Source organism: Azolla caroliniana, unplaced genomic scaffold (genome assembly GCF_043228905.1).
Source record: "Azolla caroliniana isolate FFs.n. ecotype wild unplaced genomic scaffold, voAzoCaro1.0.p SCAF_13, whole genome shotgun sequence".
In the NCBI taxonomy this organism is placed as follows: Eukaryota; Viridiplantae; Streptophyta; class Polypodiopsida; order Salviniales; family Salviniaceae; genus Azolla; species Azolla caroliniana.
Window position 1 is genome coordinate 9,545,868 of NW_028230448.1, and position 19,413 is coordinate 9,565,280.

A 19,413-nucleotide genomic window follows, 5' to 3' on the forward strand; every position below is an offset into this window, starting at 1 on the left:
CACTATGCTGCGTCGGTCGGAATAAGAGTCGGGAAAGACAAGACTGAAGCTGCTAGAGCGGGAGCAAAGTTTTGGACTTCCGTTCTCGAATATGAGAAGAAGGGAAAAGTCACGTCGAACGAGGTAGAGCTTGCGGACCGAAGCGTGCAAAGCATAACCGGGTGGTCGGATCCGGTGGACGACAACACCATACTCGCAGAGGTGATGTGCGACAACCACGAGGTGTTCGTCGAAGAAAAGAGAAAGAGAATAGAAGAGCAAGGCCCATCAAAAAGGCATGAAACAAGGAACGCGAAAAAGAAGGACGATGCGGGGACGAGTCGACCTTTACAAACGGAGGAACGAGAATCAAGCCGAAAAGGGGAGCCGAGCATACGAGTTGAAGAAACGGTTCGGCCCGTGAAGGTTGGTGTCGAAGACCCCGCTCGGAGGACAAGGACTATACCTACCTATAAGCTAAGGTCGGACATAGAGCAGACGACGGACCTAAAGAAGATTCTCGAAGAACGAGTTCTTGATAGCCACGTAACTTTGTCCTTGAGGGAATTGCTTGGCATTACGAAGAAGGAGTTCCATGACACGATCGTGGACCTTGTAAAGAGAAAGAGACAACAATCGGACGAGGAAGAAGAGAAGCCGCAAAAAGCAAAAACGAATGCCATAACGATGGCAAGAGACGAAGTCGATGAAGATATGGTGCACAGCCACTATACTCGACCTCATTGGGCACGAGCGACAACGGAGACGCTGGTGAAGATCGGGGAGAAGAAAGAGACCGTGGTAGCCTTGATCGACCACGGCTCCGAGATCAACCTCATGTCAACCGACTTCTAGAAAAAGGGAAGATGGCCAATCAATACAAACCACGGATGGAAGATTTGTGTGGCAACAAAGTCTACGGAGGACTTGTACGGAGCTTGTCCCAATATCAAAGTCACGATCAGGGATGTGGAGATGGATCAACACTTCTTCGTACAAGAATCGGCGTCACATCCTGTCATCCTAGGGCAACCTTATATCACATCATCTCGGATGGAGACCAAAGTGTTCAATAATGGAGCAGCCTTCGCACAAATAAAGAGTCTTGACAACCAAAGATCGGTCCAATTCCTAACGGTGCGAGCCAATCATGAAAGGAATCGAGATAGTCTCGGAGGCGAATCCTCAGATTTTTAGAGCGGACTATTGAAGCATGGGGCACAAATAGTCCGAGCAATCACAAGACCCCACAAGAAAGAAGAGTGCGTGGATTGCAAGGAGAAGCAACATGTGTCACACCTAGTGGCGCATGTAAACTAGTACTACCTGACAAGAAGCACAAGCACCGGATACAAGAATTCGAGAAGATACTGAAAGAAGAAAACATAATAGAAGAAGGAGAGTTTGTGACTCATATTATGGAAGAAGCCTCATTTAACGACACCATCGGCGAAATCGAGGACATCGTGGACTTGAACTATCTTCACAACCAATGCGTGATTTCGGTTAACTCTGTCAACATGTACGCTATCATCGATGAATACCGTCGTGGCATCTCGATGAAGGAAGCTGTTATCAACACGAAATATAAAACGGTGGATAAGAAGATCAAGCCAGTTGTGGTTCCGCTACTGGAAGATAGCTGGCAAAAGATGAAGGAAGTCGCTAACGATCCAAGCTTAAGAGATCCGAAGAAGATAGGTCATGTCTTCACCAAAGAGACGAAGGGGAAGCTACGAGTTGGAAAGGAGGATTTCCTTCTCCCTGAAGAGGAGCGAATGTTTCGTGATATGCTTGAGAGACATGGGAAGGCTTTCGCATTCTTCCCACGAGAAATCGGATGCGCCGACCCAAAGGTTATAGAGCCGATGGTGATCTTCACGGTGCCTCATGTGCCTTGGAATTTGAAACCGATACCGGTTCCGAGAGCACACCTTCCGAAGCTGATCGAGCTCTTAAAGGAGAAGGTAAGTATGGGAATTCTAGAACCATCGAATGCTCCTTATTCCAATAGGTGGTTCACGGTGCCGAAGAAGAATGGATCATTGCAATTCATCCAAGATCTTCAACCCGTCAACAAGGTGACAATTCGAAATGCCGGAATCGGTCCGAGCGTGGATGAATTTGCCGAAGCGTTTGCGGGTCGGTCCATCTACTCCATTGGCGATCTCTACTCCGGATATGACCAATTCCAATTGGCGATCAACAGTCGAGACATTACAACCATGAGGACTCCGATCGGGCTTGTGCGGATGTGTACCTTACCCCAAGGCGCAACGAACTCGGTGGCTCATATAGTGAATGCCATGAATAAAGTCTTGAAGGATTGCATCCCGGACATCACGATGCCATTCTTGGATGATATTCCGATAAAAGGATGTTCGGATGAGGAGAAAGATGAATCGAAAGATAAGGAAGGTTGTAGAAAGTTCGTTGCGGATCATATGAAAGATTGCGAAAAGGTGCTTCAAAGGCTCGAAGATGCGAATTTGACATTTTCGGGAGAAAAATCCGCATTTGGGCAACCAGAGATCTTGGTGGTGGGTCACTTGTGTGGAGCATACGGCCGGAAGCCCTCACCATCCAAAGTGAATGCAATCCAAGACATGAAAGAAGAATGCGAAAACCAAACGGAGGTTCGAAGGTTCCTTGGAGCGTGCGCGTTTTATCATATAAGGATTCCTCACTACGCTCATGTCACCGAACCGTTATATGGACTACTAAAGAAAAGAATAAAGTTCGAATGGCGAGACGAGCACACAAAGGCGATGCGAAGATTAAAGAAACTGCTTCTTGAAGCTCCGGCACTAAGGAAGGCCGACTATGCCGAAGGGAAACCAATTTACGTGACCGTAGATACGAGCCCAACCGGAATCAGGTGGGTCATCAATCAAGAAGGTGAAGATAATGCGCGATATGCCGTCCGGTTCGGAGCAAAGGTTCTCAGCGAACGGCAACAAAGATATGCCCAAGTCAAGCGGGAACTTTGGGGTATTGTGTCGGCAGTGAAGACGGACAAAGATTACCTGATCGGGTCAGAAGTGATAATAGAGACAGATTGTCTCCCAATTCACGGAATGGTCTCGGGATGTGCGACCCCAGATCTTGCTATGCTAAGGTGGATCGCCTACATCAAGTCTTTAAACCCAGAGATCCGTCACATTGCAGGGAAGAAGAACGCCATGGCTGACATGCTGTCGAGGGCAAGATTTTCAAATGGAAGTAACATGGTTTCGGAAGATGAAGATGTCGCCCTCGACTTCTTCAAGATGGCTCGATTGTCGGCGGAAGACCAGGACACGCAAACCCTCCACGCCTTCAACGAGAACGAGTACGAAGGAGAGTGGTTACTCATCGGTAGATTCCTAAGAACATTGACGACAGATGCTTCGTTGACAAAGGAGGAGGCCCTATGGATCCGAAAGAAAGCTTACCGATACTTCTTGAAGGGAGGATTCCTTTGGCGACATCCAAAAAGAAGGACAGGAATACCACGACGAGTGGTGGTAAAGAAAGAAGAGCAAGAGACGCTGATGACCGAATTCCACGAGAGTGCTTGGGCAGGTCATAGAGGAACATGGGCGACGTTCGAAAAGTTGAAGGAGAAGTACTGGTGGCCAAGCATGTACAAAGATGTACTCCATTTCGTGTCCACATGCGAAACTTGCCAAGTATATTCAAATATACATCATCGTGATGAGTTAAAACCGACATACCCACTCACCATACACTTCAAATGGATGGTGGATCTGGTCTTGATGCCAATGGGAGTGGGACAAATGAAGTACTTAGCGCTGGCAAGGGAAGACTTGACAAATCAAGTGGAAGGACGAGCCTTGACAAATAAGACGACTTCAGCCGTTTGCAAATTTCTACTTGAAGATGTTGTTTGCCGATATGGATGTGTAGGGAAGATAGTGGCCGACCGAGGGGAGTTGGACGCGCACGAAGCGACGGAGCTCTTCGAAAGACTAGGCGTGAAGCTCTCCCTCATGACTGCCTACAAACCGGAAGCAAATGGGAAGATCGAGTGAGGGCATGGACCTATCGTTAAAGCCATCGTACGGGCATGCAACGGTCGAGTCGGGAATTGGCCACGACTATTACCCTATGCCTTGTGGGCCGATAGAACGACACATAGCTCGGTGACAGGGTATATGCCGACGGAGCTTATGTATGGACAAAAGCCGATTATGCCCATCGAAAGGACGATCGCCTCATGGGTAGCGATACCGTGGGAGAACGAGATGAGCCGAGAAGAGTTATTAGCGGCGCGGATAAGGCAACTTGAAAGAAGACCTGAAGATTTAGAAAAAACGTGAAAGATGATGAAGGCAACCCGAGTAAAGAACAAGGTTCGGTTCGACAACACGCATCGACTTCGTCCCAAGAAGATTGAAGAAGGGGATTGGGTTTTGGTTTACGACAACACCCTTGACAATCAACACAGTACAACAAGGAAGTTCGCAAGAAGATGGTTCGGGCCGTATATGGTGACAAGTGCCAACGATAATGCCACATACCACCTTGCGGAATTAGACGGATTAAGGTTGGCCGTACCCATTGCAGGAAAAAGAGTAAAGATTTTCAAGAAAAGACAAGACAAGGATCCTGACCTCGATTACCTCGACAATGAACATAATAGGGCGGATGTAAATGAAGACATGGAGGAATCTAATTGATCATCGTAGCCGAAATCTCACTTTCTCTCTTCTTGGCACGTACCAGAGGACGTGCGGTTTGGTGGGGGTGGATGTCGTGAAGATTCGGCGGCGGCACCGGTATCCGGCGCCGGTGAGAGGTATCCGGCGGCATTGGATGAACCGGCGTCCGACGACTAGATAAATAAATATATAAATATATATACATATACAAGGAGGGCAAGTAAGGATTCGAACCTTGCATCTCCAAGTTAGGAATCAATTGGCTTACCATTAAGCCATGCTATTTAGTTGAAATTATATTTCTATCATTGTACTTTTACTGTAAATTCTCATACATGAGAGCTAAAATGAGTGACATGGTTATCATGCACCACATGTAATACATAAGCGCCAAATGGCAAACATGCAATTTATGCATGTCTTGTACCCTCACATGCATCATATGCATGAGAGCATCTATAAAAGAAGGAAGGGGAAGGAGAAAAAACACGTTTTTTTTTATGAAAATTAAGAGGAAGAAATTCGTTATCAAATTGATCGTGTAACTTGTTCTTAAATCTAAAGTTAAAAGTTCAATCAATCTCTCTCAATCGTGTGATCTCAACTTCTCTCTTTCCCAATCTATCTTAAGTACTTTCTCGCTAAAACTTGCGCCAAAGCTTGTACAGACTTTGAATCCTTCCGGTCCAGAACCCCGGCGGTTCCGCCTCACGATCTGCGCGTAGTGACGGATCTTCACGACAACGGCGTCCAAACGAAGGTGGCTACAAACATGACATCGGCGAGTGATGGTACCAAGACTTTTCCCACACCTACTCTAGAGACTTCGGCGGTCGGCCCTGAGAGCCCACGTGAGACTGGAGAGACGGAAGGTGGCGGTGGCAAAGCGGACGATCGAAACGACGACGAGGAAGGTCATAGCGGACGGAGGAGAGACCCCTCGACACCGAGACCGGAGACTATGGCGGTTGCGCTCGAATGCCAACATAAGACCGGAGAGAAGGGCGGTGGCCGTGAGGAGGCTTGGCCCGGAGCGAACATGTACGAAGATGAGGATGCGAGGCCCGGAACGGGCATATACAAGAGGACCGACGGAGAGGTCGGGAGTGGCAAAGAGGAGAGAGTCGGGAACCGACCCGACCGGAAGATGAACCGGTTGATAATACGACATGACTGGAAGACGACGCGGAAGAATATTGGAGCGGGGTCCGGTCAACCGGGCCCGAACCGAAGAAGAGCCGGCAAGGCCGTATTTGTTCGGACAAACATGTACCAGCCGGTTACGATTACGGAAGGGAGCCGACCAAACCGGAACTCGATCGGCCGAGACCGATCCAGGCGAAGGCTAAGTCGGCATGATTGGAGGTTGAGGCGAACGAGCCACAACACCCGGTGGGAGCTGGTGAGCGCCAGAAGGAGGCCAAGCATGCACGAGGAGTACGACTTGGTGGGAGGCCAAGAGCGAGAGGATCCCTCCACATCTATCCTTGAGACTTTGGCGGTTGCGGATCGATGTAAGACCAAAGAGACGACAGGTGGCGGCGACGAGTTGGAAGCCGGAGCGGACGAGGAAACCAGAACGGGTATCCGATACGGGGTGACGGCCGAGCGGGCCCAAGACGATAAGCCGGGGTCGGAAGGTGCTACGGCAACAAAGGGAGAAGCGTGTAACATGAAGAATGCATTACGGCGTAGAACGGAGCGTGCACTACGGCCGACGAAGGGCCAAGAAGCAAGCATGCACCCCGAAGAGCGGCAACGAGTGACCGGCAACGGTGGACCAGTTGAGCCTTTGAGAGGCAAGCATGTGGCAAGAGACGGAGCGGTGAGTTCCCGGGATCAGCGGATGAACAACGAGAGCGGAGGATGGTGCGTGGAGAGCAAAGAACTACACACCGGGAAGAGAAAATGCGACAGCTTCCCGGAGGGCGTGCAAGGCCAAGCGGGCCAAGAGGGCGCAAGTCGAGGCGAGGCGGTAACGGGAGCCTCGAGGGACACCGACGCAGAGGTCGGGATGACGGTACGCTCTATCTACGGAGAGAGAACACAACGGGCAAAAGAGAAGCAAGGAACGCGAAATGGGGTTGCCTAAGGGCCAAAGAATGGTTTAGGGTTTAGGGTTTAGGGTTATTTGGAGGACAACGACGACACACGGAAAGAGCCTACGGGAGGCGAGCGTAGAACGAAGGGAGTCGGTACGAGGTGTTCGGGGTGAGGAGAAGGTCGAGCTGGAGGTGGAACACACGCGATACGCGAGGAGCGGCACCCAACGAGCAATAGAAGTAATCGGGGGTCTAACCGGAGGACATGTGCGGTGAGGAAGGAAGGGAGACCGGATCGGCAACGGTATTCGGGATGGCCGGTCGAAGAAGAAGGCGTGTGCGCCGGACATGGAGGATCGGATGGAGTCGGTGTTTTGGGTACACGCGACGGACGTGGTGGATAAGATGGAGCCGACGGTTCAAGAGCATACGACGGATATGGCGGACCGGGAGGCTACGGTGGTCCATGTGGGACGGATGGCTTGCTCGAAGTGGAAGACAAAGTCGGTCAAAGCTAACAAAGACGCTAAGGACTCGGTTGATCGCCATGACCAAAAATCTCACCTCTTTCCCCTTCTTGGCACATATCGGTGGATGTGTGGTTTGGTGGGGGCGGATGTCGTGAAGATTTTCGTCCATAGGTGGAAACCAGGGTGGAAACGACAAGTCGGTGGTGTGCAACATGTGCACACGTATACTAGGAAATGGTGGATAAAAATAAGAGGGGAAATTTTAGCCCACATTGTAAGGTCCCTCCCTCCTTGGGCTATAAAAGGAAGGGAGGGGTCACTTATGAAGGGTTGCCTATTTTGCGTATGGGAGGTATACCACTTAGTCTAGAGTTCTTACCGTTTTAGGGTTAGGGTTTCATTTAGGGTTTCGTTATTCATCCTCGGTTAGGGTTTCCTTATATCGTTTGGTGCGGCCTAAGCGGCCACCATTGTTGTAATTATTCCTTGGGTTTAATATAACTTGTTGAGTATCTTGCCTCCGCCGATCTCTCCCTCTATGCCATCGTCTTTTTCTTTCCTCTTCTCCTCTTCAGCTAAGCCTCCATATCATATCTGATTCCTTCTCCTCTACTCCCTAGTCCAAGACCCCCGTGGCCCCGCCCCTTCTACACGCACGTGCGTAACAACGCGACACTGGTCCATAGTCTTGTACTTCGTATGCACATGGGCCATCCGATCCAACTCGACCCTCTCCCCGAAGTCGGCGATGACTTCGTACATCTCTTCTGAAATAACCGGATTCGTCCGGTCTTCGTTGAGGCCTTCTTGGAACACCTTAAATTCCCCCAAGGTGTCGTCGAAAGAGACCGCCTCCATGGCTCCAACAATCTCATCGTCGGGGCCTAGGACTCTACACCCCCTAAGACGTTCCTCTGCCCGTTTCTTCTCCCGGCCGCTAATGCCGGTTATCGTACACTGGTGTCCTATGCTGGCCGAATCCTGTAGACTTGGGTCCGACGTGACCTCTTTCATCCCTAACCCGCTGCCCTCCGGCAAGGGTGCCGCGACTGGCCTCATCTTCCGGTCCATAATCTTCTACTTCGTATGCACATGGGTTGTCCGATCCAATTCGACCCTCTCCCCGAAGTCGGTGATGACTTCGTACATCTCTTCTGAAGTAACTGGATTCGTCCGGTCTTCGTTGAGGCCTTCTTGGAACACCTTCTTTAATTCCCCCAAGGTGTCGTCGAAAGAGACTGCCTCCATGGCTCCAATAATCTCATCGTCGGGGCCTAGGACTCCGCACGCCCTGAGACGTTCCTCTGCCCGTTTCTTCTCCCGGCCGCGAATGCCGGTTATTGTACACCGGTGTCCTATGCCGGACGAATCCTATAGACTTGGGTCCCACGTGACCTCTTTCATCCGTAACCCGCTGCCGTCCGGCAAGGGTGCCGCGACTGGCCTCATCTTCTGGTCCATAGTCTTGTACTTTGTATGCACATGGGCCGTCCGATCCAACACGACCCTCTCCCCGAAGTCGGCGATGACTTCGTACATCTGTTCTGAATTAACCGTATTTGTCCGGTCTTCGTTGAGGCCTTCTTGGAACACCTTCTTTAATTCCCCCAAGGTGTCGTCGAAAGAGACCGCCTCCATGGCTCCAACAATCTCATCGTGAGGGCCTAGGACTCCGCACGCCCTGAGACGTTCCTCTGCCCGTTTCTTCTCACGGCCGCGAATGCCGGTTATTGTACACCGGTGTCCTATGCCGACCGAATCCTATAGACTTGGGTCCCATGTGACCTCTTTCATCCGTTACCCGCTGCCGTTCGGCAAGGCTGCCGCGACTGGCCTCATCTTCTGGTCCATAGTCTTGTACTTTGTATGCACATGGGCCGTCTGATCCAACACGACCCTCTCCCCGAAGTCGGCGATGACTTCGTACATCTGTTCTGAATTAACCGTATTTGTCCGGTCTTCGTTGAGGCCTTCTTGGAACACCTTCTTTAATTCCCCCAAGGTGTCGTCGAAAGAGACCGCCTCCATGGCTCCAACAATCTCATCGTTGGATCCTAGGACTCCGCATGCCCTGAGATGTTCCTTTGCCCGTTTCTTCTCCCGGTCGCTAATGCCGGTTATCGCACAACCTCCGTTGTCAGAGAACCAAAATTTCCTATATATAGTACAGGGCTTCCTTTCTATGGTACACGTGTGGGGTGTCTTTGGGGAGTCTGGACTATCGCGGCCCCACGCCTTGATAGCCCTCTCTAAAAATACCCTCGGCTTTCGCCGCCGAGGGTCTCACGGTTGCGCTCATGGTTCGGTCGCACCGTCAGAAATTGGACTGAGTGTGGTCCATCTTGGCTCTTCACGCTGTCGAGGAAATCCTCGCGGATGCGTGAAAGTCGGGCAGGGCCACAGGGGTCTCGAACCAAGGAACCGAGGAAACGAGAAGGGAGCTGTTTGAGAATTGCGTAGGTCATGGGACAACGGGAAAATAGGTAATGCTAGCGATCGAGAGAGGGTAAAAGAGTCGTGCGTAGACGTAGACACGGGCAAGACACTGAGAACAACGTTTGTTAGGCAAGGAGGGTTTCTATTAAACAACACAAGTGCACAGTGTGGTGGGTGATTACAGCCGTATCAGAGCCAGAGATGGAGCGTGGAGCTTGGTAAACAACATAGGTGCATAGTGCGGTGGGTGATTACAGTCGGATCAGAGCCGGAGATGGAGTGCGAAGCTTAGTAATAGCCAGACCCAAAGGTGCATTGCCACGCTGAAGGTCGATCCCCTAGTCGGGAGCACTCAGACGTTAGACGTGTGCAGGGGAAGCGCCTTCCGATGATCAGTCCTCCTCCTCTTTTCTGTATCTCCTCTCCTCTCTATGGCATCCTCAAGACAATTGAAGGTCCCCCCCTTTATAGCACAAGGAGCGACTGTTACAAGCATTCATGACTCGTCGCTTTCCCTTCCTAGATCCTCTCCCTCGTAACTCTCCTTACATATGCGATGTCTATTTCTTCATTAATGTCGTGACTACCTAGTACCCCCTTGTATACTCATGCCTAGTACTCTTCCTAGCTAATTCTCTCGAGGCGTGCACTCGCGTAAACTGGCGCGTTTCACCTTGTTTCTACCTATGGCTTGAAATCTTCATGACATCCACCCCCACCAAACTGCACATCTTCCGGTATGGCCGGATAGTGAATTTAGTGGAGGATTCCGGGCCATCGGTTACTCGTCCTCCTCTCCGGAGCTGGCGCTTCCGGCTCCCGGGTCCAGTTCCTACTCTTTCCGTCTCTTGAAGGCTTTTATCCACTTGCCGGCCACTAGAGTCGTTATTCGCGTCCCGTCGAGCTCTACGAGATGATACGTGGTGTTGTCGTTGACGCTACTTACCACGTACGACCCAAACCATCGCTTCGCAAACTTGCGCGTAGACCTATGCTGGTTGTCGAGGCTGCTGTCGTAGAATAACACCCAATTGTCTTCCTCGATCTTCCTTGGCAGGAGCCGGTGCGTTCGGCCGAACCGGGTTTTGTTCCGGATCCTTGCTTCTCTTACCCTCATCGTGGCTCGTTCCACGTTTTCTGGTCGTCGCTCGAGTTTCCGGATTCGTTCTGCTTGCAACTCTTCTCTGCTCATTTCGCTAGCCCAATCGATCGCTGCTCACGAGGCGATCGTCCACTCTACTAGCATGATGGGTTTCTGTCCGTACATCAGTTCCGCCGGCATGTACCCTGTCACCGAGTTGTGGGTAGTCCTATTCGCCCATAACGTGTATGGGAGCAACCTCGGCCAGTCGCCGACTTGACCCTGGCAGGCGTGTACAATGGCTTTTACAATCGGGCCATGGCCCCGTTCAATCTTTCCGTTTGCCTCTGGGTTGTACGCCATTGTGAGGGACAGTTTTACGCCTAACCGATCGAACAAATCCTCGGTCTCTTCCGCATTTAGCTCTCCTCGGTCAACCACGATTTTCTCCACGCACCCGTATCGGCATATGACATCCTCGATCAGAAACTTGCATACGGCCGCGGTGGTCTTGTTCTTTAGTGCTCGTCCCTCCACATGGTTGGTTAGGTCTTCTCTAGCCAGCACTAGGTATCGCTTTTGACCTTTGCCCACCGACATCGTAACTAAGTCAACCATCCATTTGATGTGCACGGTCGGGGGATAAGTTGGGCGTAGTTCGTCTCGGTGTCGAACCACCGAGTGCATATGGCAGCTTTCACATTTGGACACGAAGTTGTGCACGCTCTTGTACATGCCTGGCCACCAATACTCTCCTTTTAACTTCTCGAATGTAGCCCATGTACTCCGGTGTCCAGACCAAGGGCTCTCGTGAAACTCCGACATCAGCTTCTGTTGGTCATTCGCTTGCGCTATCACCCGAAGCGGTGCGTCGTTTTGCTTTTCTGGGACCCTCCCGATTTTTCCTTTCCGTAGGAAGTATCTTTATGCTTTCTTTCGGAGTTGTCCGGCCTCCTCCTTGGTCATTGTGGCGTCCGTCGTCATTTTCTCCAAAAATCTCCCAATTAGAAGCTACTCCTCGTCGTAGCCGTCTTCGTCGAACTCATTCACGGGCGAAGCGCTTCGCCTTTTTATCCCCACCCTTGCCGATTTGAAGAAGTCTGCACCGACTTCTTCGCTCTTTGATACCATGTCGTCCTCATCCTCAAATCTTGCTCTAGAAAGCATATCGGCCATGGCGTTGTCTTTACACGAGATGTGTCGTATCGCCGGGTTTTGGGACTTGATGTACGCAATCCACTTGAGCATGGCCAGGTCGGGAGTTGCGCATTCGGAGACCATACCGAGAATCGGCAAGCAGTCCGTTTCGATAATTACTTCTGTCCCGATTAGGTAATCTTTGTTGACCTTAACCGTCGAAACGATACCCCACAACTCACGCTTGACTTGGGCGTACCTCGCTGTCGCTCGCTCAGTACCTTCGCACCAAACCGGATAGGGAAGCGTGTGCCGTCTTCGTCCTCTTGATTTACGACCCACCCGATCCCGGTCGGGCTGGTGTCCACAGTGATGTTGACCGGAGTTCCCGGTGCGTATTCCGCTTTGCGCAAAGCCGGTGCCACGGCAAGCGTTCGTTTTAGTTTCTGGACCGCCCCCGTATGTTCCTTTGTCCATTCGAATTTCCTGTTCTTCTTCAGGAGGCTGTAGAGTGGTTTGGTGATGTGCGCATAATGAGGGATCCATATGTGGTAGAAGGTGCATGCTCCTAGGAACCGCCGGACCTCCGTGATGGATCCGCACTCCTCCTTCATTGCCGAGATGGCCTCTACCTTGGTCGGTGATGGCCCCCGGCTGTACAACCCAAAGAGGTGGCCAACCACTAACATCTCCGGTTGTCCGAAAACCGACTTTTCGCCTAAGAAGGTAAGCCGCATGCCCTCGAGCCTCTGTAGTATCTTCTCGCAGTCGGAGATGTGGTCCACGAAAAACATCCGGCACTCGTCCGCGCCGATCGACTCATCCTTGGCGTCTTCTGGACACCCTTTTATAGGGATGTCGTCTAGGAAAGGCATGGTAATGTCCGAGATGTAGTCCTCAGAACTCTGTTCATTGCGTTCACCATGTGTGCCACCGAGTTGGTTCCGCCCTGTGGTAGGGTACACATTCGAACTAGGCCGAGAGGGGTCCACATCATCGTGATGTCCCAGTTCTCCACGGTGAGCTGGAATTGGTCGTACCCCGAGTAAAGGTCTCCGACTGAGTATATGGACCTTTCGGCGAAGGCTTCAGCGAACTCGTGGATCGACGGCCCTACTCCTGTATTGCGGATGGTCACTTTGTTGACCGGTTGTAAGTCCTGGATGAACCGCAATGTGCCGTTCTTCTTTGGTACCGTAAACCACCGGTTAGAATAGGGGGCACTCGACGGTTCGAGGATGCCCAACACCACTTTCTGCTTAAGAAGCTCCATCAACATCGGCATGTGAGCTCTCGGTACTGGGATCAGCTTGAGACTCCATGGTATGTGTGGTATTGTAAAGATCACCATTGGCTCGACGATGGTCGAGTCGACGCACCCGATCTCTCACAGTGAGAATGCGAAGGCCTTCCCATGCCTCTCGAGCATTCCTCGGAACTTGTCCTCTTCCGCTGGCAGTAGGAAGCCACCCCCACCAATCTTCAGCTCTCATAGTGTTTTGTCGATGAAACGGTGTCCTATGCCGGCCGGATTTCGTAGGCTCGGGTCGGTAGCGACCCTCTTTATTCGTTCCCAGCTGCCCTCCGGTAAGGGGGCCGCGATGGGCTTCACCTTCCGGTCCATCATCTTGTATTTTGTGTCTATTCGGGCGATCCGATATGCCCTGGTTCCTCTTTCGAAGTCCACAATGACTTCATACATGTCGATCGAGTTGACTGGTATGACTCCGTCTTTGCTTAGACCTCCTCCGACTACCTTCCCGATTTCCCCCCAAGGTGTCATCAAACGAGACCGCTTCCACGGCTTCCCGAATTCCTTCGTCGTGGCTTAAGGCTCTACACGCCTTCAAGCATATCTCAGTCCGTTTTCTTTCTTTGCTGCTGATGCTGGCTATGGTACACCCCCCGTTGTTGGAGAACAAAAATTTCCTACCTATTTTACAGGTGTGGGGAGTTTCCCAGTTGTCCGGACTATCGTGGCCCCACGCCTCGATAGCCCTATCTAAAAATCCGGCTTATCATCATTCCCGAGGGTGTCTCGATTTCGTTCGTGGTTCTTCCGAACGGTCAAAAATGTTGGGATTTCGGTCCCTCCGGATGGGATGTCCCCGGAGATAAATGACGGCAGACCCCGGTTACGGAGCCGGATGATGAAGAACCCGGTTACGGAGCCGGATGCTGAAGACCCCGGTTACGGAGCCGGATGACGAATGTACCCGGAGAGAGATCCGGATGCGGGGACATATTTGTGAATATGTTTGCTAAGAGCCCTTGAGGCTATATTTGTAAATAGCCCGAAAGTCATATGTGTATAAATATGACTTAGGGCAAACAGTTTATGTTGTTGCTCATTTTGAGAGAGAGAGAGAAAAGTGAGTAGCCGAGAGAGAGAGAGAGAGAGAGAGAGACGAAGAGGTCGTTGCCTCTGTGTACTGCCGCCGCCTGTGGCGAAGACAGTGAGCTCAAGGTTGTTGCCTTGTAGCTTCACCATTGTACATCTCTGTCTATAGTGATAGTTGGAGTTTGAGGACTCCCGTGGTTTTTCCCCAGTTAGGGTTTTCCACGTAAAACATCCCGTGTACTCTTCTCTCTATTGTACTTCGTGCATTTTGTATTTCCTGTTTTCTGAAAGTTGATCCTATTCCTCGGTTGTGGCCGAGCACTGTTGTCCTACAAAAAATTGGACGGAGTGACGGCCGTCCTAACTTTTTACCCTCGCATAGGCTGAACCATTGTCCAACACTTTCGTCTCCATTCTAGCCATTGTGATGTATGGTTCTTCGAGGATGATCAAGTGGGAGGACGTTTCTTGCACAAAAAAGTGTTGGTTTATGTCGATGTCTCCGATGCTCACCCTGACGTTCGGGCAGGCCCTGTGCAACTCTTCCATGGATCTTGTTGCCGCGCGTATCTTCCACCCGTGTTTGGTGTTGATCGGCCAATTTCCCTTTTTGTAGAAGTCCATAGACATTAGTTTAATTTCCGACCTATGGTCGATTAATGCCACCACCGGTTCCTTGACATTCCCGATTCGAACCGGGGTCTCCGTAGTAGCTCTTGCCCAGTGCCGCTTGGCGTAGTGGCTTTACGCGAGCTCGTCTTCCGTGGCAATCTCATCGAGAAGTGCCGCCCTCACCCCGACCGGCTTCTCGGGCTCTAGTTCCGTCCACGATGCTGTCGTGGAACTCCCTTCTCGCTATACCGAGCACTTCCCTAAGCATGAGTTCTATGCGACTATCGAGAACTCGCTCCTCTAGAACCTTTTGTAGGCTCGTTGTTTTCTCGATTTCCGAGCTTACGCGGAAGCTCAGAATCCTACCCTTCTCCTTCTCCTGGGACCCGGTCGGAGCGGCATCGTTCTTTTTGAGCGTGCTTCGGGTGTCATACCTCCCCGAAGGGCCCGCTCCCACAGTTTTCCCTGCTCGTCTTTCGTCGATCAAGGCCTCGTAGTTCCTACACATGGCTTCCACAAAGCCGGTGCTTTCTTCAACGGGGTCGCTCCACCCGGTAACTTTGCACACACGTTCTTCTGCGCGCTTTGGTTCTCCCTTATGCAACCTTCCTCCAGTCAAGGTCTCGAGAATAGCCGGCCAAAATCCAGGGTTTGAATCGGGTTTGCTCGGCTTTTCCCCTGCTAGGATGCCGGCCGAAGCCGAATAGTGGATGGCTTCGACATGCCGGGCCGCAACCTCTTCCATTAGCCTCTTCATGCCACCTCGTCCAAAATTCGTGTCGAGCAGTCTCCGCGTGTCGCTCGCATGTATCCGGCCATTCGAAAGGTAGACTACATTACTCCTGAGTGCTTCTCCGAAGTCAACACATTCTCTTCCGGTATGTCCGGCAGCGTCGCACCATACGCACCTCTGATTGGCCGGTGGTCGCCGGTCGCGCGGTTGACCCTCGTCGCTTCGACGGGCTTGGGTGATCTGGAGGTCGCGTACCATCCTTGTTAGCTCTTCTAGCCTTGCGCTGCCTGCAGGCTCTGCGACTATGTTCGTCGTTGTTGGGCCTAGCTCGAGCCACCTCCTCGTTTCTTCCATTCAGGTCGGCGTCGGTTCGGCCTTGATTTCGACAGCCGGTCCGACCGACGAGGATCCCTTTTCTCTCCAGTCTCGGCTTTTGTCAATCCTTCTGCATACTTCTTTGAAGGTCGCCCAGTAAGTCGTGAGACCCAGATTGGTTTCCAGAAGAAGACCCATGCTTTCCCGGACGCGCGAATCGAAAGATGTCACGAAAAATAGGACTTTGCTTGTTTCGAGCACGGTTCAGTCCAATCTAGAGAGTTGCGCAAACCGTAACTCGAACTCCTGGAGGAGCACCGAACCGCTCTGATCCTTGCCGGGGCTGTTGACCTAGTCCATAAAATCCTTTCTTGATAGCCAGAGTGAGTCGTCATAGCTGTACCTCTAGAGAACTTTCTTTGTGAATTCCGCCCAATCGCGACAACCTGCTTGAATCTCGACCATCTCTATATGGATGTGTGGTGTTACAACCCGGAGAAACCCCGCTAGCCGTCTATCTTCGAGTATGTTTCTCATTTGCATTTTAGATTTGTAGGCCTCTAAGTAACTCGTGGCATCCTTTCCGCCGAACCGGCCTATCTTGCCGACCGTTGCTTCTATGGCACGGTCGAGGGCACTCGCGCCCTCGCGAGCACTAACCAGGCGGTCTACCACCACCGCCATTGTTTCTGCCAGTTCGCTTCCTCTCATCTCTAGATTCCTTTGCCGCCCTTCTTCACGTCGGGTTCACCAAAGATGTCGAGGAAATCCTCGCGGATGCGTGGAAGTCGGGCAGGACCACGGGGGTCTCGAACCGAGGAACCAAGGAAACGAGAAGGGAGCCATTTGAGAATTGCATAAGTCTTGCGACAACGGGAAGACAGGTAATGCTAGTGATCGAGAGAGGGTAAAAGAGTCGTGCGTAGACGTAGACACGGGCAAGACACTAAGAACAACATTTGTTAGGAAAGGAGGGTTTCTATTAAACAACACAAGTGCACAGTGCGGTGGGTGATTATAGCCGGATCAGAGCCGGAGATGGAGCGTGGAGCTTGGTAAACAACACAGGTGCACAGTGCGGTGGGTGATTACAGTCGGATCAGAGCTAGAGATGGAGCGTGGAGTTTGGTAATAGCTAGACACGAAGGTGCGTTGGCACGCTAAAGGTCGATCCCCTAGCCGGGAGCACTCGGGCGTCGGATGCGTGCAGGGAAAGCGCCTTCCGATGATCAATCCTCCTCTTCTTTTCTGTATCTCCTCTCCTCCCTATGGCATCCTCAAGATAGTCGAAGGTCGCCCCCTTTATAGCACAAGGAGCGACCGTTACAAGCATTCATGACTCATCGCTCCTGTCTCAAGTCAATCTCGGGTTTCCTCCATGCGCGCCGACGGGGGCCCTCGAGGTTTCTTGCCACAACCGCTCCTGCCCCCGACGAGCCCTTGTCGACCCACTCACATCGTTTGTCGAAATAGGCGCAAACCCCTTTTACCACGGCCCAATCGGTCATCAGCCCATCGTCCGTCTCCAGCAGGAGACCCACTTGCTCCCGATCTTGCACGTCCACAACTTTGACGAATAAAAGGACACAGCTTGCATCTAGTACGGTCCTGTCCAGTGCCGAAAGACGTGCAAAGCGTTCCTCAAACACTCGGAGGAGCGCCGACGCATTCCTCCCCTTTTCTGGGGTCTCCACCCAATCCATAAAGTCCCACTTCGATAAGTGAAGCGTGTCATCAAGCCCGTAACGCTCGAGGAGCCGCACTTCAAATTCCCCCCAGGTCCGGCATCCAACCTGCACCTCGAGCACCTCTACGTGGATGCCTGGTGTCGCTACCCGAGAGAACCTAGACAGACGCCTCTCCTTCGGGATGTTGCTCATCACCATTTTGGCCTAGTAGGCCAGCAAATAACTTGTGGCGTCCTTCCCATCGAACCGGTCTATTGCACCAACAATTGCTTCAATGGCCTTGTCGAGGGCACCCGTGCCCTCGCGAGCACTTACTATCCGATCGACTGCTCCCGCAATGGCTTCAACGAGCTCTAATCCCCTCATTTTTGACTGCGGGGGCCCTGAACTACGGAATTGCCGAACAGAGGGGGAGGAGCACTACGAAGCCACGACCGAGCTGCACACACAGATTCACAAAGAAATCACAAACAAGGTCGAACAACGAATAAGCCCCTTTTCCTCTCCTTTTATAGCACAAGGAGAGAGAGCCGTTACAGACTGTTACATCACTTTTATTCTCTGTCCTTTCGGACAGAGATCCTCTTCGATTCCCTACCTAACGATTTCGTGCTTCCTAGGATAATTACATCGCCAACCTGTACTTAACTATGTAAATACATCAAAACATGTGTAAGGGCCGGTTCACGCACACTATCCACTAATTCCTCCTAGGGACGGTTTTCTTCACAACACCGCTCAACACTCATATTGTGTATAAGTATAAATACACTTAGGGCAAACATAGAGAGTGTAGTAGAACAGTAGATGCAAAATACAATTTTTGTAGTGTAAGAGAGAGAGAAAGAGAAGAAGAGAGAGAGCGTGAGCGGCACCATAGCTGTGTGTGTAATAGTAGACGCCAAGAGCCCTGTGTGGCTAGTGTACTATGGAAGAGAGTGTTGTAATCTGCTTTATCCTTCTCTTGTATATCCATTATAATAGTGAAGATATGTTCTCCCGTGGTTTTTTCCCGTTTAGGGTTTTCCACATCTTTCTCACAGATATTTGATTCGATCCCTTCAAACTGGTATCAAAGCGATAGGTGCAAAGATGGAAGGAAGTGTGAGTGGCTTCCTAGGGATGGTGGTCCTGAACTCTCAAAACCATAGTACGTAATATTTGTGTTTGTTAGCCCAAACATTCGTTTTCATACCTATGCAAACGAATGCGTATGTTATTAAAACATTCTTTTGTTTTTTTTGTTTACAGTTTTTACCTTAACTTTCATACCCTAAAAGAAATTACCTTATAATAAATAATGAGTGCAAAAGTATATGTTCTATGCCCGACTGGGCAAGTCAAAAGCAAATGTGGCAGCCACCGACGTGTGCTATGTAGATGCCCCATCGCATTGAGGTGGACAATACTTTGTGACGCTCATTGATGACTACAGTCAAAAGTTGTGGGCTTTCATACTAAAGTCAAAGGGCCAAGTACTGTCATTCTTTAAGGAGTTCCAGGCAAGGGTCACAAGAGAGTCAAGTCGGAAGTTGAAGGCTATCCGAACCAACAACTGTGGCGAATAAAGAGGGCAGTTCGATGAATGTTGCAAGGCCCACGATATTCGAATCGAATACACAGTACTGAAGACCCTTGAGTTGAATGGGCTTGCAGAGAGGTTGAATCAAACGATTATGGAAAGAGTAAGGAGCATGTTGGGCTGAGGTGATGTACACGACTATTTATCTGATCAACATGTCTCTCTCAGTGCCATTGAAAGATGATGTCCCGCAGAGGGTGTGGATAGTTGTCGATGCAGACATTTTTGCCTGCCGAGTAGCTGACTAGTTGAAACGACACTGTCGATTGTTCGGAGATAGCCAGTCGGCACAACCGAATCCAAGTCAGTCAACTTGGAGCAACGGGTGGAAGG